The sequence below is a fragment of the Triticum urartu genome, chromosome 3 (genome assembly GCF_003073215.2).
Source record: "Triticum urartu cultivar G1812 chromosome 3, Tu2.1, whole genome shotgun sequence".
NCBI classification, from domain to species: Eukaryota; Viridiplantae; Streptophyta; class Magnoliopsida; order Poales; family Poaceae; genus Triticum; species Triticum urartu.
The window spans coordinates 742,254,891-742,274,584 of record NC_053024.1 but is presented as its reverse complement, the minus strand read 5'-3'; the positions used below and the strand labels follow the sequence as shown (position 1 = coordinate 742,274,584).

At 45.7% G+C, this 19,694-nt stretch overlaps 1 pseudogene; it reads left to right on the top strand.

Moving 5' to 3' along the window:
• The first annotated feature begins 542 nt into the window (after nucleotides 1–542).
• Nucleotides 543–19,164, top strand: LOC125547394 (annotated as a pseudogene).
• The last annotated feature ends 530 nt before the right edge of the window (nucleotides 19,165–19,694 follow it).

Here is a 19,694-nt window from a genome sequence, read left to right as displayed (position 1 = left end):
CATATAACTAGACATGGATAAAAGATCACTTCAATGGATCCTGCGCTATCTGACACAGTGTACAACCCCAAGAAGAATGCAATTGATTTCATGGAGGTGGACAGGAACTCCCGTAAGCATTTGAACCTGGATCCAATGGCGAATGGTGCAGCCGGGGCTCCTGTTGGTCTTCTTGCTAATACGGATGGAAAAGGAGGTGACCTTGCTGTGGAGGAGCTGTCAACTAGTTCTAATGGTAAACGCACCAAGACGGACAAGAGTGGAGACAATGACAATTTATCTGGGGACTCTCGGGATGGGAGCCGCATGACCCAATGAGTCTACTATGTTGGAACTGCCGGGGGGTGGGGAACCGCCGGACAGTTCGTGAGGTGTTGGCCCTCGCAATAACCAACATCCCCAAGTTTCTCTTTCTATGTGAGACAAGGAAAACTAAAGAGAAGATGGAGAAGCTTAAATGGAGGCTGGGCTTAAAGGGTTTCTGTGGTGTTAGTAGTAAGGGAAGAAGTGGTGGTTTGGCCCTTTTTTGGGACGAATCGTTAATGGTGACTGTATTGGATAGTTGTGCACGCTACATTGATGTGCAGGTGACGGACAATGGTACTGATGTCAGCTGGCGAGATACCTTTGCGTGTACGGCGAACCACGGGCGGAAAATTGTCATTTAATGTGGGATCATCTCTCTCAATTACGTGCTATCTCCCAAGGTCTGTGGTTTGTTTGTTGAGACTTCAATGAGGCTATGTGGCAGCATGAACATCTTTCGCGCTGGACGAGATCAGAAAATCAAATGTTGGCATTCCGGGATTGCTTGGAAGTATGTCAATTGGAGGATCTTGGGTTCTCTGGATTTCCTTATACACATGGTAATGCTCAACCACTCAACCCAGTGATAGAAATGTCCAGGTGAGGCTAGACCGGGTGGTTCCAAGACGAGGCGTGGCGTGATTAATTTCCGTTGGCCAAGGTGGTTCACCTAGCCTCGCCATGCTCAGATCATTGTCCGGTCTATCATGGAATTGTCACGGTAGATGTCCTAGTGTGAGGACTTAGTCGTGGAGCCATCGCAATAAGGTTAGCTTAAAGGGGTTAATCAGGACAAATGACACGAGGAGTTTATACCGGTTTGGCCCCTTACGGTGAAGGTAAAAGCCTAGTCCAATTGTATGTGGTATTGCTAGGGTTTCGATGAGCAGGGACCGAATACGCCTGACCCGGCTCTCGATCTGTTGTTTCTTGTCCTAAGCAGCCGCTAGGTCGTCCCCTTATATACACGGGTTGATGCCCTGCGGCCCTTAGAGTCCCGGCCGGATTATACAACGTATCTGGCTCAGTGACCTTTCTCATATGCCTTACAATACAAGTTTACATACATGGCGGTTTACAATCATGGGCCTTAAGCCGCTTTCGGGTCTGGGCCCTCTACCAAGCCTATCTATGAACCGCCATATGATCTTGGGCTTCATTTGAGATGGATCATCATAGGGATGACCCGGCCCCTCCTGGGCGGGTCACACCTAATAGTTATATCCCCAACATTAGGCCCCAGGTTGATTTGAACTTGTTCATGTCAATCTTCAAGACTTAAAAAATCCCTCCATATCCGCTGCAAAAACCTTGTAACCCTCCATGACGTCATCTCCAAGAATTTCGGAAACCCGCCATGATGTCATCTTTAACGGATCTTTATCTTAATGTCTTTCTGAAAATCGAGGCGTCCAATTAGTTGGATAACCATCATTTGGCCGCCTCGTCTTTCGCGCCTGCCTGTTTCCCTGACTCCTTATAAATAGGACCATAAGGTCATCTTTCCATTCCTCTCCTTCACCTTTCTTCCTCCTTGCAACACATCGTCGCACACGAACCTTGCCGCCGTCGACCTCCGTCCTCACCCTCAACTTCGGCTGCTGCATCACCCTGAGTAAACCAGAAAACAGCGGCACCACTCTGCTGTTCTAACGGCATCAGTAAGTCTTCCTTCCTGCTTCACAGATCTGTCATTAGGTTTTGTCGGTGTTCATCAGTCTTCGTCATCGTGACAACTCTCCGGGCAATAACCAACAGCGGGATCTGGATACCCATGTTGGCTCCCACATGTTCCACGATGATCTCATCGGATGAACCACGATGTCGTGGATTCAACCAATCCCACATTCAATTCCCTTTGTCAATCGGTACGTTACTTGCCCGAGATTCGATCGTCGGTATCCCAATACCTCGTTCAATATCGTTACCGGCAAGTCACTTTACTCATTTCGTAACACATCATCCCATGACCAACTCTTAGTCACAATGAGCTCATTACAATGATGTCTTACCAAGTGGGCCCAGAGATACCTCTCCGTCATACGGAGTGACAAATCCCAATCTCGATTCGTGCCAGCCCAACAGACACTTCCGGAGATACCCGTAGTGCACCTTTATAGTCACCCAGTTACGTTGTGACGTTTGGCACACCCAAATTATTCCTACAGTATCCGGGAGTTGCACAATCTCATGGTCTAAGGAAAGGATACTTGGCATTAGAAAAGCTCTAGCAGATGAACTACACGATCTTGTGCTATGCTTAGGATTGGGTCTTGTCCATCACATCATTCTCCTAATGATGTGATCCCGTTATCAATGACATCTAATGTCCATAGTCAGGAAACCATGACTATCTTTTGATCAACGAGCTAGTCAACTAGAGGGTCACTAGGGACATGTTGTGGTCTATGTATTCACCCATGTATTACGATTTCCGGATAACACAATTATAGCATGAACAATAGACAATTATCATGAACAAGGAAATATAATAATAACTATTTTATTATTGCCTCTAGGGCATATTTCCAACAGTCTCCCACTTGCACTAGAGTCAATAATCTAGTTACATTATGATGAATCGAACACCCATAGAGTTCTGGTGTTGATCATGTTTTGCTCGAGGAAGAGGTTTAGTCAACGGATCTGCGACATTTAGGTCCGTATGCACTTTACAAATATCTATGTCTCCATTTTGAACATTTTCACGAATGGAGTTGAAGCAACGCTTGATATGCCTGGTCTTCCTGTGAAACCTGGGCTCCTTGGCAAGGGCAATAGCTCCAGTGTTGTCACAGAAGAGAGTCATCGGGCCCGACGCATTGGGAATAACTCCTAGGTCGGTAATGAACTCCTTCACCCAGATTGCTTCTTGTGCTGCCTCCGAGGCTGCCATGTACTCCGCTTCACATGTAGATCCCGCCACAACGCTTTGCTTGCAACTGCACCAGCTGACTGCCCCACCATTCAAAATATACACGTATCCGGTTTGTGACTTAGAGTCATCCAGATCTGTGCCGAAGCTAGCATCAACGTAACCCTTTACGACGAGCTCTTCGTCACCTCCATAGACGAGAAACATATCCTTAGTCCTTTTCAGGTACTTCAGGATATTCTTAACCGCTGTCCAGTGTTTCATGCCGGGATTACTTTGGTACCTTCCTACCAAACTTACGGCAAGGTTTACATCAGGTCTGGTACACAGCATGGCATACATAATAGACCCTATGGCTGAGGCATAGGGGACGACACTCATATTTTCTCCATCTTCTGTCGTGGTCGGGCATTGAGCCGTGCTCAATCTCATACCTTGCAATATAGGCAAGAACTCCTTCTTGGACTGATCCATATTGAACTTCTTCAATATCTTGTCAAGGTACGTACTTTGTGAAAGACCAATGAGGCGTCTCGATCTATCTCTATAGATCTTGATGCCTAAAATATAAGCAGCTTCTCCAAGGTCCTTCATTGAAAAACACTTGTTCAAGTAGGCCTTTATGCTTTCCAAGAATTCTATATCATTTCCCATCAATAGTATGTCATCCACATATAATATGAGAAATGCTACAGAGCTCCCACTCACTTTCTTGTAAACACAGACTTCTCCATAAGTCTGCGTAAACCCAAACGCTTTGATCATCTCATCAAATCGAATGTTCCAACTCCGAGATGCTTGCACCAGCCCATAGATTGAGCGTTGGAGCTTGCACACCTTGTCAGCATTCTTAGGATCGACAAAACCTTCCGGCTGCATCATATACAATTCTTCCTTAAGGAAACCATTAAGGAATGTCGTTTTGACGTCCATTTGCCATATCTCATAATCATAGAATGCGGCAATTGCTAACATGATTCGGACGAACTTCAGCTTCACTATGGGTGAGAAAGTCTCATCGTAGTCAACCCCTTGAACTTGTCGATAACCCTTAGCGACAAGCCGAGCCTTATAGATGGTCACATTACCATCCGCGTCTGTCTTATTCTTAAAGATCCATTTATTTTCTATGGCTCGCGGATCATCGGGCAAGTCAGTCAAAGTCCATACTTCGTTTTCATACATGGATCCTATCTCGGATTTCATGGCTTCCAGCCATTTGTCGGAATCTGGGCCCACCATCGCTTCTTCATAGTTCGAAGGTTCACCATTGTCTAACAACATGATTTCCAGGACAGGTTTGCCGTACCACTCTGGTGCGGAATGTGTCCTTGTGGACCTTCGAAGTTCAGTAGCAACTTGATCTGAAGTTTCATGGTCATCATCATTAACTTCCTCCCTAGTCGGTGCAGGAACATCAGGAACATTTTCTTGAGCTGCGCCACTCTCCGGTTCAAGAGGCAATACTTCATCAAGTTCTACTTTCCTCCCACTTACTTCTTTCGAGAGAAACTCTTTCTCTAGAAAGGATCCATTCGTGGCAACAAAGGTCTTGCCTTCGGATCTGAGGTAGAAGGTATACCCAATAGTTTCTTTAGGGTATCCTATGAAGACACATTTTTTCGATTTGGGTTCGAACTTTTCAGGTTGAAGTTTCTTGACATAAGCATCGCATCCCCAAACTTTCAGAAACGACAGCTTAGGTTTCTTGCCAAACCACAATTCATATGGTGTTGTCTCAACGGATTTCGACGGAGCCCTCTTTAAAGTGACTGCGGAAGTCTCTATAGCATAACCCCAAAATGATAGCGGTAGATCGGTAAGAGACATCATAGATCGTACCATATCCAATAGGGTGCGATTACGACATTCGGACACACCATTACACTGTGGTGTTCCAGGCGGCGTGAGTTGTGAAACTATTCCACATTTCCTTAAGTGCGTGCCAAATTCGTAACTGAAATATTCTCCCCCACAATCTGATCGTAAGAACTTGATTTTCCTGTCACGTTGATTCTCAACCTCACTCTGAAATTCCTTGAACTTTTCAAAGGTCTCAGACGTGTGTTTCATTAAGTAGACATACCCATATCTACTTAAGTCATCAGTGAGGGTGAGGACATAACGATAGCCACCGCGAGCCTCAACGCTCATTGGACCGCACACATCAGTATGTATGATTTCCAATAAGTTGGTTGCTCGCTCTATTGTTCCGGAGAATGGAGTCTTGGTCATTTTGCCCATGAGGCATGGTTCGCACGTGTCAAATGATTCATAATCAAGAGACTCCAAAAGTCCATTTGCATGGAGTTTCTTCATGCGTTTGACACTAATGTGACCAAGGCGGCAGTGCCACAAGTATGTGGGACTATCATTATCAACCTTACATCTTTTGGCATTCACACTATGAATATGTGTAACATCACGTTCGAGATTAAATAAGAATAAACCATTGACCAGCGGGGCATGACCATAAAACAAGTCTCTCATATAAATAGAACAACCATTATTCTCATATTTAAATGAGTAGCCATCTCGCATTAAACGAGATCCAGATACAATGTTCATGCTCAAAGCTAGTACTAAATAACAATTATTGAGGTTTAAAACTAATCTCGTAGGTAAATGTAGAGGTAGCGTGCCGACGGCGATCACATCGACCTTGCAACCATTCCCGACGCGCATCGTCACCTTGTCCTTCGCCAGTCTCCGTTTATTCCGCAGTTCCTGTTTTGAGTTACAAATATGAGCAACTGCACCGGTATCAAATACCCAGGAGCTACTACGAGCGCTGGTTAGGTACACATCAATAACATGCATATCACATATACCTTTGGTATTGCCGGCCTTCTTATCCGCTTGGGGCAGTTCTGCTTCCAGTAACCGTTTCCCTTGCAATAAAAGCACTCAGTCTCAGGCTTGGGTCCATTCTTTGACTTCTTCCCGGCAGCTTGCTTACCGGGCACGGCAACTCCCTTGTTGCCCTTCTTGAAGTTCTTTTTACCCTTGCCTTTCTTGAACTTAGTGGTTTTATTCACCATCAACACTTGATGTTCCTTTTTGATTTCCACCTCCGCTGATTTCAGCATTGAATATACCTCAGGAATGGTCTTTTCCATCCCCTGCATATTGAAGTTCATCACAAAGCTCTTGTAGCTAGGTGGGAGCGACTGAAGGATTCGGTCAACGACCGCATCATCTGGGAGATTAACTCCCAGCTGAGACAAGCGGTTGTGCAACCCAGACATTTTGAGTATGTGCTCGCTGACAGAACTGTTCTCCTCCATCTTACAACTGTAGAACTTGTCGGAGACTTCATATCTCTCGATCCGGGCATGATCTTGGAAAACCATTTTCAGCTCTTGGAACATCTCATATGCTCCGTGTTGCTTAAAACGCTTTTGGAGCCCCGGTTCTAAGCTGTAAAGCATGTCTCACTGAACCAGGGAGTAATCATCACTACGCGTATGCCAAGCGTTCATAACGTCTTGTTCTGCAGGCAAAACAGGTGCTTCACCTAGCGGTGCATCAAGGACATATGCTTTCCTGGCAGCTATGAGGATAATCCTCAGGTTACGGACCCAGTCCGTGTAGTTGCTGCCATCGTCTTTCAGCTTGGTTTTCTCTATAAACGCATTGAAGTTGAGGGCAACATTAGCGTGGGCCATTTGATCTACAAGACATATTGCAAAGATTTTTAGACTATGTTCATGATAATTAAGTTCATCTAATCAAATTATTAAATGAACTCCCACTCAGATAGACATCCCTCTAGTTATCTAAGTGATACATGATCCGAGTCAACTAGGCCGTGTCCGATCATCACGTGAGACGGACTAGTCATCATCGGTGAACATTTTCATGTTGAACGTATCTTCTATACGACTCATGTTCGACCTTTTGGTCTTCCGTGCTCCGAGGGCATGTTTGTACATGCTAGGCTCATCAAGTCAACCTAAGTGTATTGAGTGTGTAAATCTGGCTTACACCCGTTGTATGCGAACGTTAGAACCTATCACACCCGATCATCACGTGGTGCTTCGGAACAACGGACCTTAGCAACAGTGCACAGTTAGGGGGAACACTTTCTTGAAATTATTGCGAGGGATCATCTTATTTATGCTACCGTCGTTCTAAGCAAATAAGATGTAAAACATGATAAACATCACATGCAATCAAATAGTGACATGATATGGCCAATATCATTTTGCTCCTTTTGATCTCCATCTTCGGGGCGCCATGATCATTATCGTCACCGGTATGACACCATGACCTCCATCATCATGATCTCCATCATCGTGTCTTCATGAAGTTGTCTCGCCAACTATTACTTCTACTCCCTCCGTCACGGTTTAGAAGGCGCACATGGAAATTCTCTGGGACTTAGGTGGTTATCTATTGGTTGTGGGATGGGCTAAAAAATAGCATTCACACTACGCATGCATATAGAAATAGTATATCGAAGTACTAATTAGCTACTAGAAATAAATGCAATGCGCCCTAAACCTTGTTTATTGTGGAAACGCACGCAAATTTAACTGTGCCTTCTAAACCGTGACGGAGGAAGTACTACTATGGCTAACGGTTAGCAATAAAGTAATGTAATTACATGACATTTATGTTGACACGCAAGTCATAAATAAATATAGACAACTCCTATGGCTCCTGCCGGTTGTCATACTCATCGACATGCAAGTCGTGATTCCTATTACAAGAACATGATCAATCTCATACATCACATATATCATTCATCACATCCTTTTGGCAATATCACATCACACGACACATGCTGCAAAAACAAGTTAGACGTCCTCTAATTGTTGTTGCAAGTTTTACGTGGCTGCTATAGGTTTCTAGCAAGAACGTTTCTTACCTACGCCAAAAACCACAACGTGATATGCCAATTTCTATTTACCCTTCATAAGGACCCTTTTCATCGAATCCGATCCGACTAAAGTGGGAGAGACAGACACTCGCTAGCCACCTTATGCAACTAGTGCAAGTCAGTCGGTGGAACCAGTCTCACGTAAGCGTACGTGTAAGGTCGGTCCGGGCCGCTTCATCCCATGATGCCGCCGAATCAAGATAAGACTAGTAACGGCAAGTAAATTGACAAAATCAACGCCCACAAAAACTTGTGTTCTACTCGTGCATAGAAACTACGCATAGACCTAGCTCATGATGCCACTGTTGGGGATCGTAGCACAAATTTAAAATTTTCTACGCATCACCAAGATCAATCTATGGAGTCATCTAGCAACGAGGGGAAGAGGAGTGCATCTACGTACCCTTGTAGATCGCGAGCGGAAGCGTTCAAGAGAACGGGGTTGATGGAGTCGTACTCGTCGTGCTCCAAATCACCGATGACCGAGCGCCGAACGGACGGTACCTCCGCGTTCAACACACGTACGGTTGGGAGAGACGTCTCCTCCTTCTTTATCCAGCAAGGGAAGGAGAGGTTGATGGAGATCCAGCAGCACGACGGCGTGGTGGTGGAAGTAGCGGGATCCCGGCAGGGCTTCGCCAAGCGCAAGCGGGGAGGAAGAGGTGTCACGGGAGGGAGGGAGGCGCCAGGGACTTGGGTTCGGCTGCCCTCCCTCCCCTCCACTATATATAGGGGGCCTGGGGGGCGCCAGCCCCTAGAGATCCCATCTAATGGGGGGGCGGCGGCCTAGGGGGTGGCTTGGCTCCCAAGCCAGGTGGAGGCGCCCCCACCCCCTTAGGGTTTCCAACCCTAGGCGCAAGGGAGGCCCAAGAGGGGCGCACCAGCCCACCAGGGGCGGGTTCCCTTCCCACTTCAGCCCATGGGGCCCTTCGGGATAGGTGGCCCCACCCGGTGGACCCCCGGGACCCTTCCGGTAGTGCCGGTACAATACCAGTGACCCCCGAAACTTTCCCGGTGGCCGAAACTGGACTTCCTATATATAAATCTTTACCCCCGGACCATTCCGGAACTCCTCGTGACGTTTGGGATCTCATCCGGGACTCCGAACAACTTACGGGTTACCGCATACTAATATCTCTACAACCCTAGCGTCACCGAACCTTAAGTGTGTAGACCCTACGGGTTCGGGAACCATGCAGACATGAACGAGACAACTCTCCGGCCAATAACCAACAGCGGGATCTGGATACCCATGTTGGCTCCCATATGTTCCACGATGATCTCATCGGATGAACCACGATGTCGAGGATTCAATCAATCCCGCATTTAATTCCCTTTGTCAATCGGTACGTTATTTACCCGAGATTCGATCGTCGGTATCCCAATACCTCGTTCAATCTCGTTACCGGCAAGTCACTTTACTCGTTCCGTAACACATCATCCCGTGACCAACTCTTAGTCACATTGAGCTCATTACGATGATTTCTTACCGAGTGGGCCTAGAGATACCTCTCCGTCATACGGAGTGACAAATCCCAATCTCGATTCGTGCCAACCCAACAGACACTTTCGGAGATACCCGTAGTGCACATTTATAGTCACCCAGTTACGTTGTGACGTTTGGCACACCCAAAGTATTCCTACAGTATCCGGGAGTTGCACAATCTCATGGTCTAAGGAAAGGATACTTGACATTAGAAAAGCTCTAGCAGATGAACTACACGATCTTGTGCTATGCTTAGGATTGGGTCTTGTCCATCACATCATTCTCCTAATGATGTGATCCCGTTATCAATGACATCTAATGTCCATAGTCAGGAAACCATGACTATCTGTTGATCAACGAGCTAGTCAACTAGAGGCTCACTAGGGACATGTTGTGGTCTATGTACACACATGTATTACGATTTCCGGATAACACAATTATAGCATGAACAATAGACAATTATCATGAACAAGGAGATATAATAATAACCATTTTATTATTGCCTCTAGGGCATATTTCCAACATCTGCAAGCTTAACCTGGCGCTAGAGTTAAATGTTTTGACTTTCTTTTTCCCTCAGCAGTTAAGTATTGCATGAACTTCAGCATATTATCCTTCCACAGGCTAAATCTGAGATAACACAATTATATCATGAATAATAGACAATTATCATGAACAAGGAAATATAATAATAACCATTTTATTATTGCCTCTAGGGCATATTTCCAACATCTGCAAGTTTAACCCGGCGCTAGAGGTAAATGTTTTGACTTTCTTTTTCCCTCAGCAGTTAAGTATTGCATGAACTTCAGCATATTATCCTTCCACAGGCTAAATCTGATTTCTGGAAGGCCAAATATGACCATGAGGCTGCCAAAAAGGCTAAAGCTGCTGCGAGAGCCACCAAAAATACCGTTAGGAAGTCTAAGAAGAAACCAACTACCTCTGAATTACTTAAGCTGGATGATACCTCCGAGTCGGAGGTAGCCCTTGACTCTCTTAGCCTATTTTTTAACAACCTTATTGACACTGACTATTACCAGGATGACACGGGGGCCAGCTAGGCTGTCGAAGAAGAGGTAACTATTATTTCCTCCGACTCAGAACCTTTACCAAGGTAGAAACTTCGGCGGGTAACCCGGAAAGTAAGGTTTTCACACCCCTTGGCTTATTTAGATCATCATTTTCTTTTGAAACGATAGCAACATGAGAGCCGCCGCCAGACTCGGACCGGTGGAGATGATGATTTATCCTCCGGCTTACCGAACACTCCTCGGAAACGCCAAAATGAGGTTCTTTTTAACCTTAACCCTTATATTTACCAACAAGTTACTTTTATTACTCACTCAATTTTGATTTCATCCTTGCAGGAGATTTCCCGTTCTTCCTCTAGCGACTCATCACAAACTCCACTGCCGGCTTTCAAGACCGCCACCAGGTAAAGATAATTATCTTTCTTCTGCACCTTTGTATCTTTATCATTATACTGACTTACCCAAAATTCTCGTTAGCAGTCAAGGGAAGCCCAAAAAAGCAAAGGTGACAAGACCAGCCAAAGATCCAAAAACTGCTGAACCGGGTCAGCCAACCCTTGTACTGGAACACTCTGAAGCACCGGAAGATCCTGCTGTCAATGCTCGACTGGATTTACCTGAGCCGTCTGTTGAAGAAACCATTCTTGATCCATCAACTATTGAACCGTCAAGCTCAGCTAATCGATCCTGCTGTCACGGCGATGATGTTTTAATCACTGGCACCAGATTCATTGAACCACGGAATCCAACTGTACTAGCGAGACACTCTGCCAAACAGGAAGTCATGGAAAGACGGAAAGTGAGGTTCGATGTCTCCCACTATGCTCAATTGAGTAATAGTAAAGTGCTATCTGGTTATCTCAGTCAAGTGCACTCCAGCCATGATTTAGAAATTGAGATGGTCAAACAGATGCACCAAAAGTATGAGGTACGTTCTCCGGCTTATATAAGTTATATATCCTGCCAGCCCCCCAAGTCTTCTGCTTATAAACTTGAATGATCTGTAGACTTGAGATGTTTATAAGCTTCTATTCTAGACTTCCTCCAAGTCCAGTTAAAAACTTTAAACCGGATTCTGATGACAGCACAATTTTGCATCTGTAGTCCCCAAGGGCCGGCTTAATCAGGATGAATGAGCCAGTCCTATTAGTCATTATGTAAGAGACAAAAACTTAACTTCATATCCCTCATGAGTCGGCTGGGTCTGTCAATAGCACACCAGGCTCATCTTTAACAAGAAAACAAGCAATATGCATTAGCCTCCAAGTGCCAAGTGGTATTGCGTGCAAAGAACTTGGGATTTTTTATTAAAGAACCATTTCCTTTGAAAAATTTCGCTGATAGACATTAGCCCCCAAGTGCCGAGTGTTTTTGCTTGCAAAGCACTTGGGACTTGTTTTATGTAACCTTCCATGAAACTTAACGAACTTATGTTGTATACATGCTGCGACCACAGAACTGGAAGCTCAATTATCCGAACCCAAGACCCGGTTGGCGGCTCAGGAGACTGAGACAAAGAAGGTTGAATCCAAATTCTAGTTGAGTGTGTCTGAAGCAGAAAAACTGAAGAGCAGCTTTACTGCGGAGAAAGAAGCTTGGGCCAATGAGAAGACTGCCTTGACGCAGCGTGCTGAGAAAGCTGAGGCGGCTCTGGAAGAGGTTACTGCTGAACTCACCGGTTTAAAGAACCATGTGTCTCAGATGGTTTGTGCAATCTTCGGGAAGTCACCTTGTTACTTACTCAAAGTGAGTATTTGTCATCATAATATAAGCCGCCGCCACTTAACCAATTGTGTAAACTTTACAGGTCCCAGGTGTAGTGTAACGCAGCAGAAAACAAAAAAATTCTGACCTACGCACCAGCCCAGGACCACTATGGAGACTGCATACATGGTTTGATCTTTTTCGTTACCAACTCGTAGCGCAACGGAAGTAGAGTCGATGACGAACGGCGGTGCAGATCCCCGCAGGTAGGATTTAAAACCTCCCAACCGCGAGGATGTATACCCTCATCCGCCCCATGGACAGCCCTCCGAGAGGCGGTCGGACAGTCCCTCGGATGGTGTCGCGGACAGCCCTTCGGGAGGACCCTCAAAACTCGGACAGTCACTCGGACAGCCCTTCTGGAGGACTCACAGCACTCGGACCGTCACTTGGATAGCCCTTCAGGAGGCACTCTCAAAACAGCCCCTCGGGCAAAAGGATCGAAACTACGACCTCTCTACGGGGTTGCACACATACGGTGTCATCTATCCGGCAGGGCTTCGCTGTCCAGAACTAGTTCCTGCCAGAACCCAGACAGCCTTTCAGCTCTACGAAACTATTTCGCTGGGAGGGAGAGAGAGCCAGATCATGCATGGCATTTGTATGAGAGCCAGAGTGTGTCTTTAGGCAGCCCCCTCCACCCCTATTTATAGGCCAAGCCCAAGGGTGGCTTCTCCAGGAAGCCAAAGGGGATAATACCAAAAGGCCCTCAAGGTGGCTTCTCCAAGAAGCCAAGCAAAAAGCACTTTCACTATTCACGACGACATTTTTCAGTGTCCGTTCGAACTGAAAATATTTATGTGGGCTCAGAACATTTCCCGTACCCACTAAAATAATTTTCATCGCGTTCCGAACCAATTTCGGTTTAGTGAATTTCATCTGCGAAAAGCAAACAAGAATGCGTTTTCACTATTCATGAAGACAATTTTTCGCATCCATTAAATCCGAAAATATTTCTGTGGGTCTTAGAAAAATTCCAGTACCCACTAAAATGATTTTGGATTCATTCCGAAACAATTTCAGATTAGTGAATTTCATCTGCGAAAAGCAACCAAACCAGTACCGACAGCTCCGGAACAATTCCAGCTTTTATCCCGGAAAATTCCAGAAAGTTTCCAGAATGACTCTGGCACCCTCCAAGAATTATCAGGCATGTGCCGAAACCAATTTGACTTAATAGTATATCCCGAAACAACTTTTCGGTTTCACCAAAACTCATCCGATGACCCCTCTCTGCGGAACTTTTCCGCTCTCCGAAACTTTTTCGGTGATTTTCTCTCAAACTCCATGTCTAGTATTCAGCAGATAGATGACCCTTAAGCATGTGACCCTATAGGTTCGGTGAAGCATAGACATGACCGGAACACTTTCCGATCAATGATCAACATTGGAGCCATGGACACCCATATTGACCCCTATACCCACACGAATGAATATTCGAGCGAACCTCCAGTTGCCGTGTGCTATTCCTGTTGCTTCGTGATATGTTACAAATACCCGAAGTGAGACATTTTGGCATCCCCGTGGATCAACAACTTGTCCACTATGCCAGTTACCTCGTTACTGGTATTGTTCTCTTTTCTCGTTCCCGTGTTCCGGCATCCCCGTAACACCGAGAGGGCCCAGAGATATCTCTCCATCGTCGAAGGAGCAAATCCCAATCTTGAGCTATCAAGTTACTTGACATACTTTTCCATGAACCCGTAAGCCGCCGTGATAGCCACCCATTTACGGATGACGTTTAACAAACCCCAAAGTTCACGAAGCAAGCATCAAGAAACTTGATACTCTCATGGTCTAAGGAATCATGCAAACGTTAACCATCTCTGTGTTATGTACCATTAACTTGTGACGAATGAATCTCATAGCATAACATCAATCCGGGTCGATTCAACACAAATGTTCTCTTAACATTGTGCCCTAAAAGTTGTTGGCATAGACATGCCCATGATCAGGAAAACAGAAGCACCATGCAACACTTGAGATAGTCTTAGAGGCCAGACTAAGAATACTTCTTACTGTTTATTATTCCACACGTGCACATGAGTCTTCCTCCTAGCCTCGTGTTATTGCAGACTCGAGAACCATAGTAGTTATAGCATGGAACATAAACATAATTATGAACTTGGAGATAAATAATATCATTTATTATTGCCTCTAGGGCATATCTCCTACACCAGGAGTAGCAATCTGAGGCGCGATACACTGGTAAAGCTCAAGGCGGTTTACACGCTTGTTGAACAATTGTACACTGGAGCTCAGCGAACTCTTTCCACTATCTCCCCAGCGAATCAAGGGCCGAATCTATTAATTGATGTCTTGAAGAAGTTGTCCATCTTGCACACTAGGTTCCAAGAAATCAAGCGATCTTGTGCTAGAGCCGGAGCTGTGACAGCTTTAATCCGTGCCAAAGCCTGGGTACCGGAATTAGACCCGGCGGACGTAGCCAGTGGATATCCCAGTCTCAAGGAAGATGGAACTCCTTTCGACCAACAAGACTTTGCTGCTCGTGTCAAGGAGATTCTCCCTCATGCTACAATCATCACCGAAGAGACCAACCTCACCAAATATCACCCGGGTTATGATGCAGATAACCAGAAGATGCCGACTCCTTCATATAAAGTGATGGATTTAATTCCTCCCATTTGTAAGCACAGTTTCGCCCCTGATATCGATCCGTCTGATCTGATTGATGATGAAGCTGAATTCATCGCCATATGTGGCTTTGACTGGTCCAAACCCAACTTCTAGACGGTGGAGGAGGAGGACGAACCGGCAAGGGATGAGTCACAACCTTCAAGTCAGCCAGGCCAAGATTCGTGAACCGGGGCCGGTTTATTGTCTGCTCGTTGCGATGTTTAAAAACAATCATCTTTTTGGGCACCAGGCGCCTTGTAATAGGCTAGCTTTAAAACTTCTTGTTCTATTGTGCCATCGTGCATATTGTGCTGTTCCTGACACTATTTATCCGCTATGCGAAGATATGCCATATATGCTTGATGATATTATCAATTTTAACTCTGTTCCTGCATACAATAGGTGAAAAGTGTCCTGGCGGTTTACCGCTGGACGGGTTATAAGGCCCCTATATAATCTTATCATGATTTGTAATCAAGAGTGGACTAAATAGTAATCATATATGATTAAAAATATGTCATACCTGTGATATTTGATCACCCCTATTAGTTTACCAAGTCAGTGCAATAAAGGCAGTAACCTAAGACTTTGGACACTGGTAATTATCAGAGATTGTCGGCTTATAAATAAAGCCGGACCGGGTTAATAAACACCGGATATTATCTTTATTTCATACTGGCGACTTATAGTCGAAGACCAGGCCAGGTTAATGAACACCGGTTAATGTCATATATGACTCCGACGGCATTATAAGCCTTATTGGTTTTCAACCATGTATTACTATGTCACAAGAAAAAATCTCAAAAAGACGTTCAAATCAAACAATAGAAAACCCAAGGCTTTCATAGGCCGCAAAGCCAAAATATCTTCTTCAATGAAACTAGCATTACCCATTGGAAGGTACGCGCTTTCTGTGAGCCGGCACTCACATTACCCAGTCAACATTTTAACCCAGATAAGTTCAGTTCTTATTTAAAGATAGAATTATCAGGAGTACTCGGGGTCAGAGTAGTATCGTGCATCACAGGCCGATTTATCCAAGTTTCAAGGAAGGCGGCTTTATCATCCTGAGCTTCTCCTTGCTTTCCGCAAACCGTGCCCTCACATGACAAACCGGCGTTTTAACCTTAACGAGTTCAGGGTCTTGTTTAAAAGATTGACTGTTAAGAGTTTGGCGGGTCAATTAGGATTACCTGATGGAGAAGCATCTGGCATACAGGCAGGATAACCTGGGGTTTTAGGTGAATACACCTGGCTTCCAAGCCTGGCTTTTATAGCCTATTGCAAGGTTATGAACTCGTTGTTCTTTAGAACGAACTAGCAAAAGGCCCGTGCGTTGCAACGGGAAAATATATATCATAATCCCCAATGGTTTGACCACATTTTATTGCATCAACGAAATACACTATCACTCACAATTTCATGAAATCATGAACAATTTTCAAATCAGGAATTTTTTAAAACCATGAGCATATTTGAAATCGTGAGCATTTTTCAAATTAATGTACACTTTTACAAATTCTCAAACATTTTCTAAAATTAAGAAAAAATGGATTCATGAACATTTTATACTATTTGCAAACATTTTTCCTAAAAATTGTGATCATTTTTCTAAACAATTTTTAAAATTGGCGAACATTTCTAGAATCAACGAACAATTTTTTTGGAAATTGTTGGAAGAATTTTTGAAATTCAAGAACATTTTTTGTATTTAACGATTTTTTTAAAATGCATGCACATTTTATGAATGAATAAACTATTTTGTAAGTCAGGGATAGTTTTTAGTTAACAGAAACGACTAATAGCACGGTTGAAAACTAATCATGTTTTGGTCAAATTACATATATAAATTATTAAAAGAACACCAGGAGGACTTAATACTGGATCCAAGTTGGGCCGAAATAGTCCGTACTTTATTAGTAGGTAGGTATAGATAAGGAGTGCGGAAATAGTAAGTTTAATTCCAATTTTACAGTTAAGTTTAGTGAATCAGACACCCAAGCTCTAGATAAACTTGTTTGAATTTTTCTAATCCATATACCTAGTTTCCATCTAAGACTAATTGGAGTTTACGTTAGCAGCATGAAATCACTCTTCCATGGCAAACTCACAATTTTGTTTTACACGGCCATGTATTGTCTACACATGCTGATATATGAGCACAAGCACGCAGTGTAAAATGTGAATGCACGCACACTGTACTACATTGATGAAGTTTCTGCGTTGGTGAACAATTTGTTACCTCTGTGTTAGATGGTCCTGCACTCCGGCGAACAAATTGTGTTTGAATGTATTGTGGCTTCAAATATAGCATATCACGGAGAGTTTCTGCATTGGTGAACTAATATTCTACCTATCACATTATTGGAGAGAAAATGTGCACACTTTCTGATTGGTTCCGCCAGATCACAAGCTCTGCATCGATTGATTCCTTCCGGCCGGAAGGCACATATGAGTATATGACATATCCATCCAGCTGCTTGTCTGCTTGTCCATGGTGGGTGGAACAGGCTCTCGATCTGGACGCTCCCAATGCTGATTTCCACTGCCGCGATTCCCCAACCTAGCCCTCCCCACAGCCGCGATTCCCCAACCTAGCCATGGACGCCGGCCCCGAGCTGGAGCTGGAGCTGGAGTACGATAAGACGGGCGTCCTGCGACGAGAGCGGCCGCGTCGAGCACTTCGACGGCGTCCCCCCCCCCCCCCCCCCCCCCCGCGCCAACGGCGTCGCTTCCAAGGACGTCGTCCTTGACCCGTGTCCAACATCCACGCCCGCATCTACCTCCCCTCCACCGTCGCTTCGGAGCCCCGCAAGAAGTTCCCCGTCGTCATCTTATTCCACGGTGGTGCGTTCTTCGTCCACACCATCGCGTCTCCGCTCTACCACAGGTAACTGCGCCTCCCTCGCTGCAGCCGTCCCCGCCGTCGTCGTCTCAGTCGCCTACCGTCTCGCCCCGGAGTACCCCATCCCAGCCGCATATGACGGCGCCGAGCCCTGGCTCGCAGCGCACGACGACGCCTGCCGCGTCGTCCTCAAGGGCGGCAGCGCCGGCGCCAACATGGTGCACGCCACGGCGATACGGCTGGGGAAAGAGCGCATCGATGGCTACAACGATAAGGTCAGCGGCGTGGCGCTTCTGAACACCTACTTCTGGGGGAAAGAGCTGGTGGGCGGGAAGCCCACCGACGCCGGGTACTGCGGCCGCTTCGACCATGCGTGTCCCCTGACATGCGTGGGAGGTCATCTGCAGCAGCAAGTTCGGCTCTGACCACCCGTACATCGAACCGGCAACGTCTACGGAGGAGTGGAGGCAGCTTGGGAGCGGCTGCCTGCTGGTCAACACAGCGGAGCACTGCTGGTTCGTGGAGAGGGTGTGCGCGTACGCGGAGGATGTTGTTGCCGCTCTCTCTCTCTCACACCGGACGAAGGTGGAAGAAGGAGCACACCTTTTTCCCGGTAACCAACGCCTCGGCGCCCAATCATCTTTTTTAAATTCAGCACACAGGCTACATCACTAGAGCTCCACGAATCACAGGAACTCACGTCACTACACGCGGCTACATTTTGCTCTAGCCCCTGTCTCTTGGCCGCACAGCCGAGTACACTATATAGTACAATCACACACACAGGCGAGTGGCCACACACACCACTAACTCACGCACGCATGCATCACACCGGCCACTACCACATGACCCGGCCACTAACCCACTAGCTACATGCATGCAACTAGATAACGACTTCATCCATGCACTTTAGAACTCGGCAGCTTCACCGGACGCCCCGCTCGTAACAGCCAGGGGACTCGGCTGCCAACGGAACCACGTACGTCAAGATTAGTTCTAACAGAGGAGATCAAGGCGCGCGGGTGGGACGCCGAGCTGGAGTTCCACGAGTCTAAGGGCGAGGGTTATGTCGTGACTCCGAGAACGCCGTCAAGGAGCTCGCCGCGTCGCCATGGTGGCGGATTTTGTCGTTTTTGTCTTTTTATCCCATCGAGTGGAACGTCTTTTTGGGAATCCATCTAGCTTAAGTGGAAGGGTTGGTTGATCAATAATGCTAAACATACAAAGAGTTATACGCAATTACACGCTGATTAGGATTTTTTCCATCTACTGTCCAATCATAAACTTGCCTTCCGTGATTTTCAAGGGATGGGCCGCCTCGCCACCTATTGACCAATCAAATTAACCCTATTTGTAAAAGCTTGTAACTTGTTTATACGTGTAGAATTACTCTTGGTTGATCTATTCTAGTTAGAACGCTAGCTGGGCTTGGGCCGGTTTATCGGATCGAGTTAGCCTGGGCTAATGAAAGATCCATCGCCAGGGATTCCTAAAAAACGAACCGATCGCTAGACCGATCAAGTCAGACCAATCAGCAGGGTAGATCTACTTTTAAATCTCGTCCATCAATCTCTGTGATTAACATAAAATCAACGGATATAATAGGGTGACTTATGGAGAACTATGAAAACCTCCATCCTTTAATATTAGGTAAAGAAGAGACCCCAAGCAATATGTTGAGCTGTGCTTAAGGGGTACCAATTTTGAGTTGTGCTTTTGCAACAGACTTTCTTTGGCCCCTTTAACCTGGGTAGTATGCCCCCAAATTTTTATGTGGCCTATAAGCGAGATCAAAGGGCAATTATAACTTTGCTGTATAAAGCAGAAGCCCCCATGTGACCAAAAACTCATCATGTAAAGAG